The sequence below is a fragment of the Natator depressus genome, chromosome 11, assembly GCF_965152275.1.
Source record: "Natator depressus isolate rNatDep1 chromosome 11, rNatDep2.hap1, whole genome shotgun sequence".
In the NCBI taxonomy this organism is placed as follows: Eukaryota; Metazoa; Chordata; order Testudines; family Cheloniidae; genus Natator; species Natator depressus.
The window spans coordinates 48,714,487-48,730,888 of record NC_134244.1 but is presented as its reverse complement, the minus strand read 5'-3'; the positions used below and the strand labels follow the sequence as shown (position 1 = coordinate 48,730,888).

The window sequence follows — 16,402 nt, the reverse complement described above, 5'->3', positions numbered from 1 at the left end:
CTGCTTTACCTCTTGCATGGTTACTGGCCTAGAGAGAGGCACTTGTTTCTTTTCTCTTTTGAGCAGTGTTCCCTTTACTATATTCCGGCTCCTATCTCACTCCCAGGGGAGGCTATGGCTTGGGTCAACCAGTGGCATAAGTATATCATGAGGAGAGATTCTCTGCATGCCTTCCTTTTTTGGGCTGGGAAAAAGGCCACGAATGAGGCCTCTGATCTAACGTATTATAAACGAAAATGAAACTCAACATAATACTAATAATCCATATCCACTTCATGCCCAAGTAAACAAATGCACAGGCCTCCTTATAAACTTGTTTATAAACTTCTTGTTTATAAACTGAACTGAGCAAAAATGGAGTGTCATCCTTCTATTTCTCTTTAGTAGCTTCTGTTGGCTTTTACCATGATCTTAATGCTATTCAAAAATAGTTGTTACATTTCATGTATTTTTCCAGCAGTGCTGGCTATTTCTTGCATGACCTTGTTTGATCTCTTGGCTGCCTTCACTGCTGACTGCTGTGATGCTTGTAGAAAAGCCTGCAGTTCTAGTGACAGATTTCTAGGACAGATTTCTGATGGACTAGTTTGCCCTTCTGGATGTCTTTCCCTTTCATTCTCTCTAGAGTAAAAAACCATCAGTGCTGTTACACTGTGTTCTGGTGTTGCAGCAGCTCTGCAAGGGCTTCACAAAAACAAAATGGAAGGTTTCATTATAATAAAGAGGACTTAAAAATATAACCTCCTTATATCTCGAGAGATTTCACGTACTGTTTTAACACATTGGCTTGTCTCAATATGCTAAAACCCTGATATTGGACAGAATGGATTTCAAAAGCCCAAAATGTGATACAGGAAAACACTTTTTAATACAACACATAATTAACCTATGGAACTCATAGCCACTATATATAATTGAAACACTGTTTATTAAGATTCAAAAAGGATTAGACATTTGTATGGATACTGAGAACATCCAGTTACATTCAACAGAAGAGAGAGACTTTTTTTTTCTTTAAGAATATGAACCCTCATGTTTCACAGCATAAGTAAACCGTTATCTAACAGTTTAGAAGAAATTGTCCCCTATGGGTGGTTTATTCTACTATGGGGGCTCATGCACCTTCCTTTAAAGCATTTGGTACCAATCACTATCAGAGATGGGATACTGGTCTAAATGAACCATCAGTATGTTATGATAATGGCTCTCCTCTTCATCTGACCTCTGTGTGTATGTAGTGAAAACTCAAAGCAAATGTGATTTCCGGTAGTTCTGCCTTCTGTGTCAAATATTTCTATAACACTAAGGGCTTGTCTGCATGAACAATTACTTCATGGCAAGTCTGGGGGTGAATCTACCCTGCATGAGCCTGGCAGGGTCTAATTCTCCTTGTAAATCCTGCTGACCAGCAATCTAACTGTCTATGTGCACTAACAGAGACAAGGTGGGGGAGATAATATCTTTTATTAGACCAGCTTTTGTTGGTGAGAGAAGCAAGCTTTCAAGCATCACAGAGCTCTTCTTCAGGTCTGGGAAAGGTATTCTGAGCATCACACCTACAACTAGACTGCATACAACATGTACACTCACAGTTCATTAGAGCGCTTTTAGTCAGTTCCATTTTAAAGAGGACTGGATCAAGGCGATCTAATGAACTGTTAATGTATGTCATCAGAGTGAACATGGAGCGTTAGGCCCCACCAGGCTAGTGCCAGATACTCATACCCCAGCTTGTCAGGAACGAATTGTTCAGGTAGACAAGCCCTTAATAGAACTATTTTAGTTATTACCTTTTTCTAAATACTAAATTCGATTTATGTTTTAAAGACTAACTCTTCTCCTTGTTATATCTGAACAATACTACCTTACGTTTTTGCCATGAGATGGCAGTATTATGTTGTTGCTTCATTGATTGTTTCATTTGTGTTTGGTCCTTATACATTTTTAATATTTAGTATTGTTAACTAATTACTCATGGTTGAAGTGTCTATATAGCTTGTGTATAGGATTATATACATGTACAGGATATACTATATATACACAGTCTGTAACTTGAAAATAGGTAAAAGGAACAATGGCAATATTTTATGGTTCTGACCTCACAAAAGGATTGTATGTCATGGCACTGCACCTATGAAATATGATTTTAAAAATGAAACTTCATCTGGGCTCCAGGTTTCAATAGTATTTTAAAAAACAGATTCTCAAAAGCACTCTAGGTTATAAAATTTGTAATCCTCCATTCTTATTTCAAGCAGTATCCAAGATTTTATTAAAGCCCCTCCCCGCTCCAACCTCCGCAAAAAGGGTCCAGGAGGGCCAAAGGGTCAGATCATTCATATTATTTTACATTTTCCTGTTTTCTTTGGGAAAACACACATTAGATACAACAAAAATCTTATATGCAGCTCTGGGCAAACAGCTAGATGTTAGTTTTTCATAACCCAGAATCATAGATAACAAATTGCCCTAAAAATTTTAAGAACAGGCAATTCTGTGGTGTGGGGTTTTCTTTTTAAGCGGAATGGGTTCACATTTTTATAGATTTTGTTAATGCTTTCCTTAAATCAACTTCCAGCAATGTCTAGAGGGGTGTACAGATCCTGTCCAGTGGCTGTCAGGAAATGGGTTAAATGTTTTCAACCAAAGAGAGGCCCATAACTGCCTGCCTGAAAATAAAGGGATTTTCAGGGTATTAGGCTGTTCCAGGCTAAGGAGTTAATTCCACCCGGTTCATTCTTCCAGGTATGTGCTGTGGACAGCTTGAGGCCTGAGTGTAGAAGGACCTCTTTGAAGAGGGTAGGAGCTGGGTTTTTCCTCTCACTCCTCTTTCAACTTTATCACATCTGAGACCTTCAGACTTGGCTGAAACAAGTCAGACCTTCTAAAGACACTGAACTTTTGCTGAAGAAAACCCTGATGCATAGTATCTGTGTTTGGTCCTTAAAGGAGTAGGTCTTTATATTTTACAGTAAAGTGGACCATGGAAGTGCTCAAACTCCACCTAAACATGCAGGCATTATCTCATCAAGTCTCCTCAATTGGGGAAAAAGCTGGCATTTCCTGCACAGAACTATGTACATAATGGCTTACCCTCTGTGACTAGCCAACTTTGAGTAGGGTATAATGATGTAAACTAAGGCACCTTTCAAAACAAAATGTATCTGGAGTGTTTTCAATGGGAAGAGGGAAGGAACTTTTAAAATATGGTGTAAATAATGTAAACAAATTAAAAAGCTCGAACACCAGATGACAAATGTCAAGTGATAGTTTGAAAATGAAGCTTGCCAGCTCCCCTTTATGTCACATTGAAGCCCAGCCTTTGGAGTGGAATCCCATTCAAGTAATACCCTACTACAGCTAGATATTCCACTGACCGCTTCGTCCTAGTGCATATAAGATCTTTGGGAAGTCTCGAAAGCTCATTCTTCAGGGAATAGAACTGCAGCCATAGTTGGACAGAGGTTGAACTTCTTGAGATGTACAGTTGTAGGATACAGGTGGGATAGTCTGAGTGGGCAGTAAGGATTTCCAGGGTGAGGTAGAGTCTGGAAGGGTGCAACAGTGCTTTGTAATTTTATAATGCCTTCCATTTGAAGATCTAAAATGCCTTGCAAATGCTAATGGATTTTAGCATTGCAACACCCTTCTCAGGTAGAGAAATTAGGGACAGTACTCATTTTAAGTTTGAAACATGCATGAATGGCAGAAAATCATGCTGAAAAGGAGAAAGGAGTCAAGATACTGTGCTGAAATGTGATGTTCCTACTTACCTGTGATTCGATATATCTTCATTCCAGGCACAGAGAGAATTGGCTGTGCAAGTGTCAATGAAGCAATGTGAGTTTCTGCTTCCAGCAGCTCTCCACAACTCCTCTTTGTTGAGTGGCTAACATCAAAGGGACAACAAGTCTGAGTTGAAAGAGAAATAGTTGTTAATGCTAAGCATTTTATCTACTTTCTCTAAAAGGTTAGTGGGGCTGGTAGACCCAGAACAGAAATGCCACCAAAGATTGGGAGAAGAGTGATACTTCCATGTGTTCATTCTCTTGGAGCATCAGGCAAAATGGCTTTTGTGCACAGAAAGTAAGATCTACTATAAAGTCTAAGGGAGTGCAAGCATTTTGGCCCAATAGTCTTCAAACTCTTATTAGGAAAAGTCTTCTAGAGCATAAATAAGGGTGAAACCAATTGGGTTCTGTTGAAATGACTGTAAAAATCCATGGGGTTTAATGGAGTATGTATCTTTTCTGTAGGATGTGTTGTTTTTTTTTTTCCTCCGATAGAATTCTATAGCAGGTATAAAATCTTCGTTTAAATTTTGAGAGTTGGTCCAAATAGTTTACAAAAAGTCTTCACTTCACCTTAAATTCTCTCTAACTTTTTCATAAGGGATAATCTGACATGGATTTAAATAAGAGGTGTGTGTGTGTGTGTTTAAATTTTTTTATATATATAAAACATAAAATTCTACTGTAATGTGGTGGTGTTTTCTGAGGAATCAAATACTATTGTGCCTATCTTTCTGCTTTCAGCTGGAAAGACCCTACTCTGCTTGTATGGTAATCCGGCTCCCATGTATATTGATCATTAAGATTTCTTTTAATGTACTTATAAGTGCTTAACTTGAACACATTGGGTTAAATTCTGCAGATGGATGTAACTTGGATATAGGTTTGTAGTTTCCATTAAAGTCAATGGGAGCAACGGATGATCACATAAGGTCGGAATTTTGCCTTTAAAAACAGTTGCTTTTTTAGTGCAGACTGTTACTGAATTCTTTACAGTACACAAAATATACAGCTTGTTTCTTTGAGGCCAATGTTAAAAATGAAATAGAGTTGCACATAAAACTATCCGTACACTGGAGTGTATGTAATTTGTCACTAGTTAACCTTATAGTCATATTTCATTTAGTCCCTAGATTTTAAGTGGCCTCTGAGGCCCACTGTAGAAGTCATCTCAGGGCTTTTACAGTATTGTACAGTTTCATCCGAATGTCACTGTCTGCATTTTTAGTGCTTTCATAATCTGGGTAGTAAAACCAACATTCCATACCCATAGTGCAACAGTTTAATCATAGATTTTAAAATAAGAAAAGTCTACATTACTTCCTATTAAGCCCTAGTTAATGAAAAGTAAAAGTTAAAAGGTGCTGCAGCAATTGAAAATGCTATTGAAATGTGCTTTTGCATAGAGATGAGGAAAAGCTCCTTATTAAAAACTAGAAGTGCCTGCTGGCTATAGGTTTTTGTAGTTCTCATATACTGGCTAGGCGGCTCTTTGCATTTTATTAAAAAAGAAATCCTCCAATCAAGAATTTTTATTGATTCTGATTAAGCTTTTTTAATAAAAGTTAAAAGCCACCAAAATTGCGGGTAAGCATTATCGAAATTCACATGACCACAAATGCTCCTGAAGAAAGAAAAAAGAGGTTCCGTTTGAAACTGAAAGCTGAAGACTGGCAAGTTTCAATATAGTTAGTGAGAAACACTAGATCTACATCTTTTACTAGCTTTATCTTTCACTCTTTGGTTCAATCACTCTTCAAAAGTCTGTACGCACTGATAAAAGGGTGCTTGAACTTGAAGGCAATGCCTGGAGATAGAATATACACCAAGTGCTTGTCTACATGGCTGGTCAGTGTGTGGCAAGCCAAGCTGTAAATGTATAGCGCACTGGCTCGCCAGGCACTAACTGACCACATAGACCTTCTGGCCATGTTCTACAAGTTGTACGCGTGCTATGTAACTTGTAGTGTGTAACAGCAAGGTCCATGGAGTCAGTTGGTGTGCGGCAGGCTAGTGTGCTGTGCTTCACACCATGGCTTGCTGCAGGCTAACTAGACAAGTCTGAGATTGAGGGCTTTCTTATGACCTTCTATGAGGGGAAGGGTACAAAGATTTACTGAAGGAACTGTGGGCCAGACTCTGTGCTATGTAGTGCAGGAGACATAACTCAGACTGGGGGAGAGTAGAAGTGGTTTAGGCACCTTCATGCTTTCTGAATTGTGGGCCTGGCCCACACCTCCCAAATGATAGAGCAGGCCTGAAGGGGCATAATGTCCTGTCTGGGTCCAAATGTGGGACAAGACACATACAAATATTATTCATTCAGGAATCTAAAAATGCTGTGGGTTTAATTCTTTTAATGCAAATAGTTTTTTCTAGAATCTTGTTGCTTGATTCTGCTTATCTGATGTAAAAATAACTTTCACAAATACAAATGGGGACATCAAATTGAGTGGAATGTATATAGGTAACGTTGAGACTAAAGATAGTGATAACCCTGAAAATGAGGGGCACCTGAGAGAGACACTTTGGGGCTTTTCTAAACACTGCAGCTGGAGATGTAATTTCCAGCTTGGGTAGATGTAAAAGTACTAGCTTGGATAGAGCCAGTGTGTTAAAAATAGTAGTCTGTCCATAGTAGTGAGAGAGGCATGGTGGATTAGCGCCTGCCCCCTGAGTACAATCCAGCCTGAAACCCTGGGTATGTAATTGGGACAGCGAGCTCGTCTTGCTGCCAGTGCAGCTGCAACTATGTTGTTGGATCAAAGCGAGCACTGATATGGCTACTTGAGCTGGAGACTACACCTCCAGCTCCACTGTAGACATACAGCACTTATGCCTCTGTATACAGTCATCAGCAATGTGTTATAGGTTTCCCTCTGTGGCTGACTTGCAGAAGATACGAGTCTGTAACAGCCCTACCTTGAGAGCTTTCTCTCAAACTGTAGCAGCTCATGCTTTTAGCTTTGGAGGTCCCCAGTTCATTCCCTGGCATGTGGGCCAAGGTGGTGCTTGCCACCATTGTGCTGCTCTAAAGCTCAGAACAGCCGACATGCAGCGTGTGCTAGCCATAGTCCATCCTCTGGCTTGCCCCTATGCCAACATCTGTGCTACAAACTCTGCATTCGTAGGGACACTCATTTATGTGAGGGGGAACTCGGTAGGAGACTGTTCTCCCTTAATTCCACAGCAGTGGAGTAAAGGGGCCATAGCAGGGGACAGAATCAGGACAATTGAATTTCAATGTGAAGATTTCTTTCACATCCTGCAGCTTGTGTGTGGTGGAGGGCAAGGGGGCAAGATCAGGGCTTCTAAAACTGCCTGGGAGAAGCCCTGTCCTTGGCTGCATTCCCTCATCCCAAACCAGCATGGTGTCCCTGAGCCCTCGAATGGTTTAAAAGCCTTGATGAAACTGCCTACGAGATCTGGTCATCCAAATCAGCAATAGATTTGTGTTAAAATATTATCAAAACATGACAAATTTCAGCCCAAAATGACAGTTTCAGAGAAAATTATGAGCAGCTGGAGACGGACATGTACAATCAAATAGCCTTTTTAACCTTACTTTCATAATCTCATTATCATTACTTTATGGTGTGGTGTGAGTGCAATTCCATATACAATCTAGATTTTGTTTGTCCTCTCTTTTTTCATTTTAAATAAATTGTGCCAGGTTCCATTCTCTTCCTCTTCTGCTAGACATACCTTTTATGTTGGAATATTTCATAGTGTACTGAGCTGGAACACAGAAAAGGCTAGGGTAAGAAACAAAAGGGCAATGTATCCTAGTGGATGGAGCACTGGACTGGGATTCAGCAGACCTGGGTTCTGTTCTTGGCCTGCTGTATGACTTTGGGCACATTCCTTTATTTCTGTGCCTCACTTTCCCCATTTGACAAACGGGGAAAAAAGATACTGACAACTTGCAAAAAATACATAAGGATATCACATGCAAAAAAAGAGAGAGGAAAAAAAAGCCCCTCTTAATCCGTTCAGGATCAGAAGCCTGATCCTTCTCTCCTTAAAGCCAAAGGGAGTTGTGTAATTGATTTCCATGGGATCAGGATTGGGCCCTAACTGAGAAGTGTTAAATGAATCATAGCATTAATGGGGCCTTGATTAATTTTCAAAATGACACGTGGTGTATTAATTAACGAAAAACTAAACACATGGGTGCTCCTAGTGACTATCAGGTTGCTTACAGAACAAATAAGCACTGTTGCTGATTGAGTTAAAAAAAAAAACAGTGGAGAAAGAAATCCTAACAATTTGTAAAATGTTTGTGAAATGCACATGCTTTTATACTGCTCCATTTTCTGTTAAGCAGGAGTGGGGAGGAGAGTTGGATTTATTTGAATCTGTTTCTCTGATCATTTATCTGTATCATCTGTCTCTGACCAGCTAGAAGTGTCTGGAAACATCCAGAAGAAAGGTTTCAGAGTAACAGCTGTGTTAGTCTGTATTTGCAAAAAGAAAAGGAGTACTTGTGGCACCTTAGAGACTAACCAATTTATTTGAGCATAAGCTTTCGTGAGCTACAGCTCACTTCATCGGATGCATACTGTGGAAAGTGTAGAAGATCTTTTTATACACACAAAGCATGAAAAAATACCTCCCCTCACCCCACTCTCCTGCTGGTAATAGCTTATCTAAAGTGATCACTCTCCTTACAATCATACACATTGTAAGGAGAGTGATCACTTTAGATAAGCTATTACCAGCAGGAGAGTGGGGGGGGGGGAGGTATTTCTTCATGCTTTGTGTGTATAAAAAGATCTTCTACACTTTCCACAGTATGCATCCGATGAAGTGAGCTGTAGCTCACGAAAGCTTATGCTCAAATTGGTTAGTCTCTAAGGTGCCACAAGTACTCCTTTTCTTTTATCCAGAAGAAAGATATAGTTTTTCCTGACTCCACCCAGGACATTTTTATTGGTATATGCAGTGTGGTAGCCATGTTGGTCACAAGATATTAGAGAGACAGAGTAGGTGAGGTAATATCTTTTATTGGACCAACTTCTGTTGGTGAGAGAGACCAGCTTTTGAGCTACACAGAGCTCTTCAGGTCACCCACCTTGTATCCCTATTGTTGGGAGACAGTTCTGCGTGTCCGACTCATCCTCAGCCTGAGTGCTAAGCCATTCTAAATATAAGAACTCCTGAGCATCCTGGTGAGGGTGGTCAATATTTTTTTTTCCCTGAAGAATGAGGTTTCATCAAAAAAAAAAAAAAAGAAAAGTGTGGAGTTGGCTCTTCGGAATGCCTCTGTTTGATTATTAGTTCAGGAAAATAAGACCCCGTATTCCTCAACCTTCCCCCATTTTACTCAAACCAAACTCAAATGTTTGGAGATATCTCGCTCTCTGTTAACCCTTCTCCTCTCCTCCCCTCCCCCGGCCTTTTTTCATTTGAAACCAGAATTGCCAAAATACTGTGAAAGTGGTTTTTCATGTGGCATTTCCAGCCCATATCAGAAAGTCTGTGCATGACATATTGAGCCATTTTTTAAAGACTCCAGAAATTCAGAGAATTCACATAACAATCTAAACACCAAACCCAAACTCCATGTCTTTAGAACTAAAAGTGAATGTACGTACTGATTCTATGTATTCCTATGGGAAGATACGTCTGTCATGTATACTGGATTTACATCAATATAACAACAGAATCTAGCCCTATGTTTCTTTTTAAAATAAAGAAATTCAAATGAAAAATCACCAGATAAAACAAGTTTTGTTCTTTTAAAAATTATTTAGAATGTGTAGAAGTTCAAAAATGTCTTTGTGCTCCTGCTATGCAACAACATTTTAAACAAAATAATGAACATCTGAAAATTAGATTTATTATCCAGAGGCAAAGTAACCTTATTATACAGAAAACACCAACAAACTCATGCCTGCATGATATATAATCCAGTAGTTTAATTTGTAAACTTGATCATTGCTCCTAATTGAGTTCATTAGTACCTCAAAGTCCTATAAGACAGTTAAATACTTGTTTTAATTAATATTTAGTCTTTAATGCTGTTTAGAGTCTCACAAACTTTCAAAATGGTCTTGTAATTGCTTTTCTAAAATTTACCAGCTGTATAAACTTTATTGCTACAAGGACACAGATGCAATATGACACTGAATTGGTTAATTAACTGTTTGTACTCTAGTCTAGTAGGAAATTTGCAAGTGTTTTCTAACAAAGACTTGCTTTCATAATTCACAATTTAAAACTCGGTCCTGTTTCCATATATTATTATTATTTTAAAATTAATAAGAAAATAGTTCCTAACCTGGTAATTTCAGCCCCAGCTGTGGTATCTGCTGAGCAAAGCCTTTGAAGGAGCCACAACTGGAGCAGGAGATGGCAGCAAAATGAGCATTCAGAGCCTTAAAACTTGAACTCTTCAATATAGTTTCATGCCATGCTGAGGCTAACTCCATGGTTTCACTCAGCAGTTGTTGCAGCTCAAAAACACTCATGCTTTCAGATTCAGCAAAGATCTTAAATAATTTTTCTTACAGCTTTTTTTTCCTTTTCTTGAATGGGAGGTTAATATGCTAACCAATGCTACAGTTGCCCAATAAAAGCAGCACTGGTTGGAGCTTGGAGATTAACATCCTCTTTGTTCAGCCCATTTGATAAGCAACACTGTAAAATATGCAGGTTTAAGAATAGCAGCTGTGTTAGTCTGTATCCGCAAAAAGAACAGGAGTACTTGTGGCACCTTAGAGACTAACAAATTTATTAGAGCATAAGCTTTTGTGGGCTACAGCCCATTTCATCGGATGCAAAGAATGGAACATATAGTAAGAAGATATAGATATATACATACAGATAAATTGGAAGTTGCCATACAAACTGTGAGAGGCTAATTAGTTTCTTGTTGAAGTCTGTTTTTAAGAGTGGCAATTTTGCAACAGAAAAGCTTCAAAAACAGACTCCAATGAGAAACTGCTGAGCTTGAATTAATATGCAAACTAGATACCATTAACTTGGGTTTGAATAGAGACTGGGAGTGGCTGTGTCATTACACATATTGAACCTATTTCCCTAAGTTAAGTATCCTCACACTTTCTTGTCAACTGCCTAAATGGGCTATCTTGATTATCACTACAAAAGTTTTTTTTCTCCTGCTGATAATAGCTCATCTTAATTAATTAGCCTCTCACAGTTTGTATGGCAACTTCCACCTTATCTGTATGTGTGTGTGTGTATCTGTCTGTCTGTCTATCTATCTTCTTACAATATGTTCCATTCTATGCATCCGATGAAGTGGGCTGTAGCCCATGAAAGCTTATGCTCTAATAAATTTGTTAGTCTTGAAGGTGCCACAAGTACTCCTGTTCTTTTTGTAAAATATGCAGTATGTCTATAGCTCTAGTAAGATAATTCTAGCAACATAAACCACGGAATTGGTTTGTCATGTCGTGGGAAGTCTGATATGAAAAAAGAGCATATGGTTATAGTTGTTTGATACAATTTAATGTAGAGATATAGATCAAACAGATCCTCTTCTGGTGTAAAATAGGACAACATTTTGATAAGGTTTTTCCAGCTGTTTGGGAATAGAGCTGTGTGACAACCTGACTTTTTGGTTGCTGGGTGAACTGAAATTTTTTTTTGTTTGTTTCATTTTTGAGGTATTTTGGAAAATGTTTAATTTTTTCCCCAGAATTTTTTAGTTATCTTTTTTGACTGAAACAATTTGGCACTTTTGACATGTGTTGTAAAATATTACTGTCAAACCAAATCTGCATTTTTGGGCTCGGGGGAGGTGGATGTCTGAAAAATCTTGCCCAGCTCTGAATGGAAAATGATGCTTTCAATGGAGCTATGCTCACATACACCAACTAAGGATCTGGCCCCTCAGGGTATAATCTGTTGCTTAGTCACCACTGCAGCCTTGTCGCTTCTTCCTTTCATTCCTAGCAATAACATTCAAAAGCACTTATTCTCGCCTATCTATCTAATTCCATGGCCTAATTATATCACAATCATTAGTATATCATGGTCATTAGTGGTGTCCTCTATTTTACAGAGGGGAAACTGAGGCATGGGGTAGCGTAAGATTAAAAATTTCAAAGGAGGCTCCTAAGTCATTTAGAAGCCTAATTCTTATTTGCAAAATTACTTTTGAAAATGGAACTTAAGCTCTTAATCATTTAGGCATTTTTAAAAATTTTACGTTTTGGGTCAGATTTTTCGAAGAAGCTTAGGCATCTAAAGATGCAGATGGGCATCTCATGGAATTTTCAAATGCACTTAGGCACCTAGGGCCAGATTTTTAAAAGGTATTAAGGCACTTAACTCCCATTGAAATCAAAGTTTTGTGCCTAGATGCTTTTGAAAATTCTATCCTCTGCATCTGCTGAGGTGGGAATTAACCCAGGTGTCCTGAATCAGCGTTCTCAGTGCTGGATCCACTAAATCCACTTTCCTATCCTATGCCAATGCTTAACTTTTATACTTTTTATTAAAAAAAACCTAAAGTTTGAACTCTTAATGTTCCTAATCTTGATATTAAAAGTTGCTTTATAGTACAGCTGTTCATTAATTGCAGTTAACTCACGTGATTAACTCAAAAAAATTAATTGCAATTCATGACCGTTTTAACTGCACTGTTAAAACAATAGAATACCAACTGAAATTTATTGAATATTTTTGGATGTTTTTCTACATTTTCAAATATATTGATTTCAGTTCCAACACAGAATACAAAGTGTACACTGCTCACTTTATATTATTTTTATTACAAATCTTTGCACGCTAAAATGATAAACAAAAGAAATAGTATTTTTCAGTTCACCTCATACAAGTACTGTAGTGTGATCTCACTGTCATGAAAATGCAACTTACAGATGTAGGGTTTTTTTGTTACATAACTGCACTCAAAACCAAAACAATGCAAAACTTCAGAGCCTACAAGTCCACTCTGTCCTACTTCTTGTTCAGCCAATTGCTAAGACAAACAAGTTTGTTTACATTTATGGGAGCTAATGCTGCCTGCTTCTTATTTACAATGTCACCGCAAAGTAAGAACAGGTATTTGCATGGGACTTTTGTAGCCGGCATTGCAAGGCATTTACATGCCAGATATGCTAAACATTTGTATGCCACTTCATGTGTCGGCCACCATTCCAGAGTACATGCTTCCATGCTGATGATGCTCGTTAAAGAATAATGTGTTGATTAAATTTGTGGCTGAGCTCCTTGAGGGAGAATTTTATGTCTCTGGCTCTGTTTTACCCACATTCTGCCATATATTTCATGTTATAGTAGTCTCGGATGATGACTCGGTACATGTTCATTTTAAGAATACTTTCACTGCACATTTGACAAAACACAAAGAAGGTACCAATGTGAGATTTTTAACTATAGCTACAGCACTCGACCCAAGGTTTCAGAATCTGAAGTACCTTCCAAAATCTGAGAGGGACGAGGTGTGGAATGTGCTTTCAGAAATCTTAAAAGAGCAACACTCTGATGTGGAAACTACAGAACCCGAACCACAGAAAGGAAAATCCACCTTCTGCTGGTGGCGTCTGACTCAGATTATGAAAATGAACATGCGTTGGTCAACTCTGCTTTGGATTGTTATTGAGCAGAACCTGTCATTAGCATGGACGCATGTTCTCTGGAATGGTGGTTGAAGCATGATAGGACATAAGAATCTTTAGCACATCTGGCATGTATATATCTTGAGACACCAGCTGCAACAGTGCCATGTGAACACCTGTTCTCACTTTCAGGTGATATTGTGAACAAGAAGCAGGCATCATTATTTACATTTGCAGGAGATAATCTTTTTTGTCTCCACGATTGGCTGAACAAGAAATAGGACTGAGTGGACTTGTAGGCTCTAAAGCTTTACCTTGTTTTATTTTTGAATGCAGTTATTTTTTATACATAATTCTACATTTGTAAGTTAAACCTTCATGATAAAGATATTGCACTACAGTACTTGCATTAGGTGAATTGAAAAATACTTTTGTTTTTACAGTGCAAATATTTGTGATAAAAATAAATATAAAAGTGAGTGCTGTACACTTTATTCTGTGTTGTAATTGAAATCAATATATTTGAAAATGTAGGAAGCATCCAGAATATTTAAATAAATGGTATTCTATTATTGTGTAACAGTGCTATTAATCGCATGATTAGTCTTTTTAATTGCTTGACAGCCCTACTTTATAGTACTGCAGCTGTAAACTATGCAGTTGAATTTCATTATTTTTTCAAAAGTATGAATAGCTGCCCATGTTGTCAGGCACATTTGGTAGATGGTGCTGACACAAGTTCAAAAAAAAATGTAGCAGAATACTTGATAAGGCAGTTGACTTTTAAGTGATGTAACTTTGATCTATGTGTAACAAGGTCTTTGAGTGACAACTGAGGAGTAGTGAAATTCTGCCATCTTCCCATTATGGAATAATTATCCCATTTTCACCTGAAATAGGATGGGGCAAAAGTTTCAACAGATTTGCTTAAGCGTTGCTTAGAATTAAGCATCCTCTAGGTATTCACTGGTTAGTTCTTTTCTCTTGATATGATAAGTAACATTCCTGATGAAGCACTGTAGAAATACACATAATTTCTTTAATTTGCCAGTTATAGAACATGCTTACGTTTTCTGAAATGTTTCTTTAAAGCTTTACAAGTGTACTGTCCACTAACTCTCTCTAAGAAATATGAGTCCATGGATTTGTAGCAAGATAGTGTGTACACAGAGACCAAATCCAGATGTAATAATATATTAATACTTTATTACCGTTAAGACCATTTAGCTAATGGTCAGTTTCTCTTTCCCTTTTTAAAAAGAGAAAAGTCAAAAGGACATTATGAATCATATTTATACCATGAGTAACCATGTTGAATTCATTTCTATTCCATTCATCTTTGAAATTTTCAGTTCACTTTATTTCATTGAGAACAACTCATTATTGTAGTTAAAATCACCAATTAGTAGACTTGTGAGCAAGTAATAGGAATAGAAACAAACAATATATGAACTGAAATGAACCTCGATCCAAAATTCAAACCAAACCTTAACAGTGAGAGTCTGGAAAGAACCTGGATAGCTGTCTGTCCATTTTGTGTAATTTTTATATTTGCATATCCAAGGGTCAGTTCTACTCGTCCCCAAACATTAGGCTGCTTATATGGAATCCTTAGGTTTGCTCTGCTGTCTTGGGATGAAGAGGACTGAGGGTAACTAAAATACAGTCATGTAGATCACAACTTGGTGACTTTTTTTAATATCCCTTATAAAATCTTGCTACTTCCATGTTGTCTAAAATCAGAGAGTCAATAATTACCTTAATATTATGACTTCAATGAGAGTATTGCATGAGGCCAGACTGCAGGCTTGGACTCATGGCCCATAACATTACATATTGTTTTCAGACTGCTGCAATTCCATGGCACTTTGGGGGTAATATGAAAAATAGAATAACAACCTCATATCTGATTACACTGTAAAGTCAAGGCTAAGCAAGTGTATCATCTAGAAGTTTGCCTTGTCTGTGCCATCACAAATCATCATCTGTGTTCTTTTAAATTTGACCCATTAGGAGGTTGGGATTTAGAAAGTAATCTGTTCTAAAGAGGTGGTTTGTGGTGGAAAGGTAATGATCTTTGGAAAAAACCAAGGAATTGGTTTGATTCCACAGGCATTGCAGAGCTTGAAATGTTCTGCTTGAAACCTAGTCTTCTATGAATCATCTCAGGTCTTCATGGTAAATTAGAATGTGTTACAGTTCTTGGGAATGGAGTTTGTTCATAACTCAGAACAAAACACGATGGTTGTTCTTTCAAAAGTTTACAACCAAACATTGACTTAATACAGCTTTGAAACTTTACAATGCAGAAGAAAATGCTGCTTTTAACCATCTTCATTTAAATGAAACCGGCACAGAACAAGTTTCCTTAACTTGTCAAATCTTTTTTAAACATCATTTTTTTAATAGTTACGTTTAACACAGCACTGTACTGTATTTGCTGCCTCTCTCTCTGCTGCTGCCACCTGACTGCTTACTTCCAGTTCCAAATGAGGTGTGTGGTTGACCAGTCAGTTTGTAACTCTGGTGTTTGTAACTCAGGTTCTACTGTATTACCAATTATTCTGAATAAAACTAGTTTAACGACATACTATCATCTCAAAAGGAAAGTAAAAGGTTGCCAAAGTGGATGTTTAAATTTGCTAATGAGAGTGAAGTGAGTTGATGAATGTTGAATCATTCTTTGGCAGTTTTAATGAAAGATTATGATTCATTCTCTGTCTTTCATGGACATGTGATTTAGCTTGTTGAAACAGAGTTCTCAGACTTGTAGTCAAGCCTGTTGAAAATAGCATTGTACTGTCTAGCCCAGAAGTCTGGTAGCAGCATGCTGTATTGACATTCAGGGAATTGCAATTCAGGATATATTAGAACCTTAATTGTATTCTATGAAGTGTCAAGGGCTGAAGGAATTGCTCTCAGGTGGCCTCTCCTAGATACTAGCCAGCCATCGTGAGCTGCGGAAAGACACATCCGGCTTTTCACAAATGGAGGCAGGAGCTGGGGTAAATTTGTTTCATTCCATTCATTTCAATGGAAGAACAGTGACTTACATCAGCT

At 38.0% G+C, this 16,402-nt stretch overlaps 1 long non-coding RNA gene across 1 annotated transcript in view; it reads right to left on the bottom strand.

Annotated features, from left to right (window-relative positions):
• LOC141995609 (uncharacterized) overlaps positions 1-10,211 on the bottom strand; it is a 44,548-nt gene extending 34,337 nt beyond the window's left edge. Inside the window, exons 1-2 of the long non-coding RNA XR_012641370.1 lie at positions 10,075-10,211; positions 3,774-3,912 (exon numbers count right to left, since the gene is read on the bottom strand). This is a non-coding gene — a long non-coding RNA (uncharacterized LOC141995609). The remainder of the gene's footprint in view (positions 1-3,773; positions 3,913-10,074) is intronic.
• Between the last annotated feature and the right edge of the window lie 6,191 nt (positions 10,212-16,402).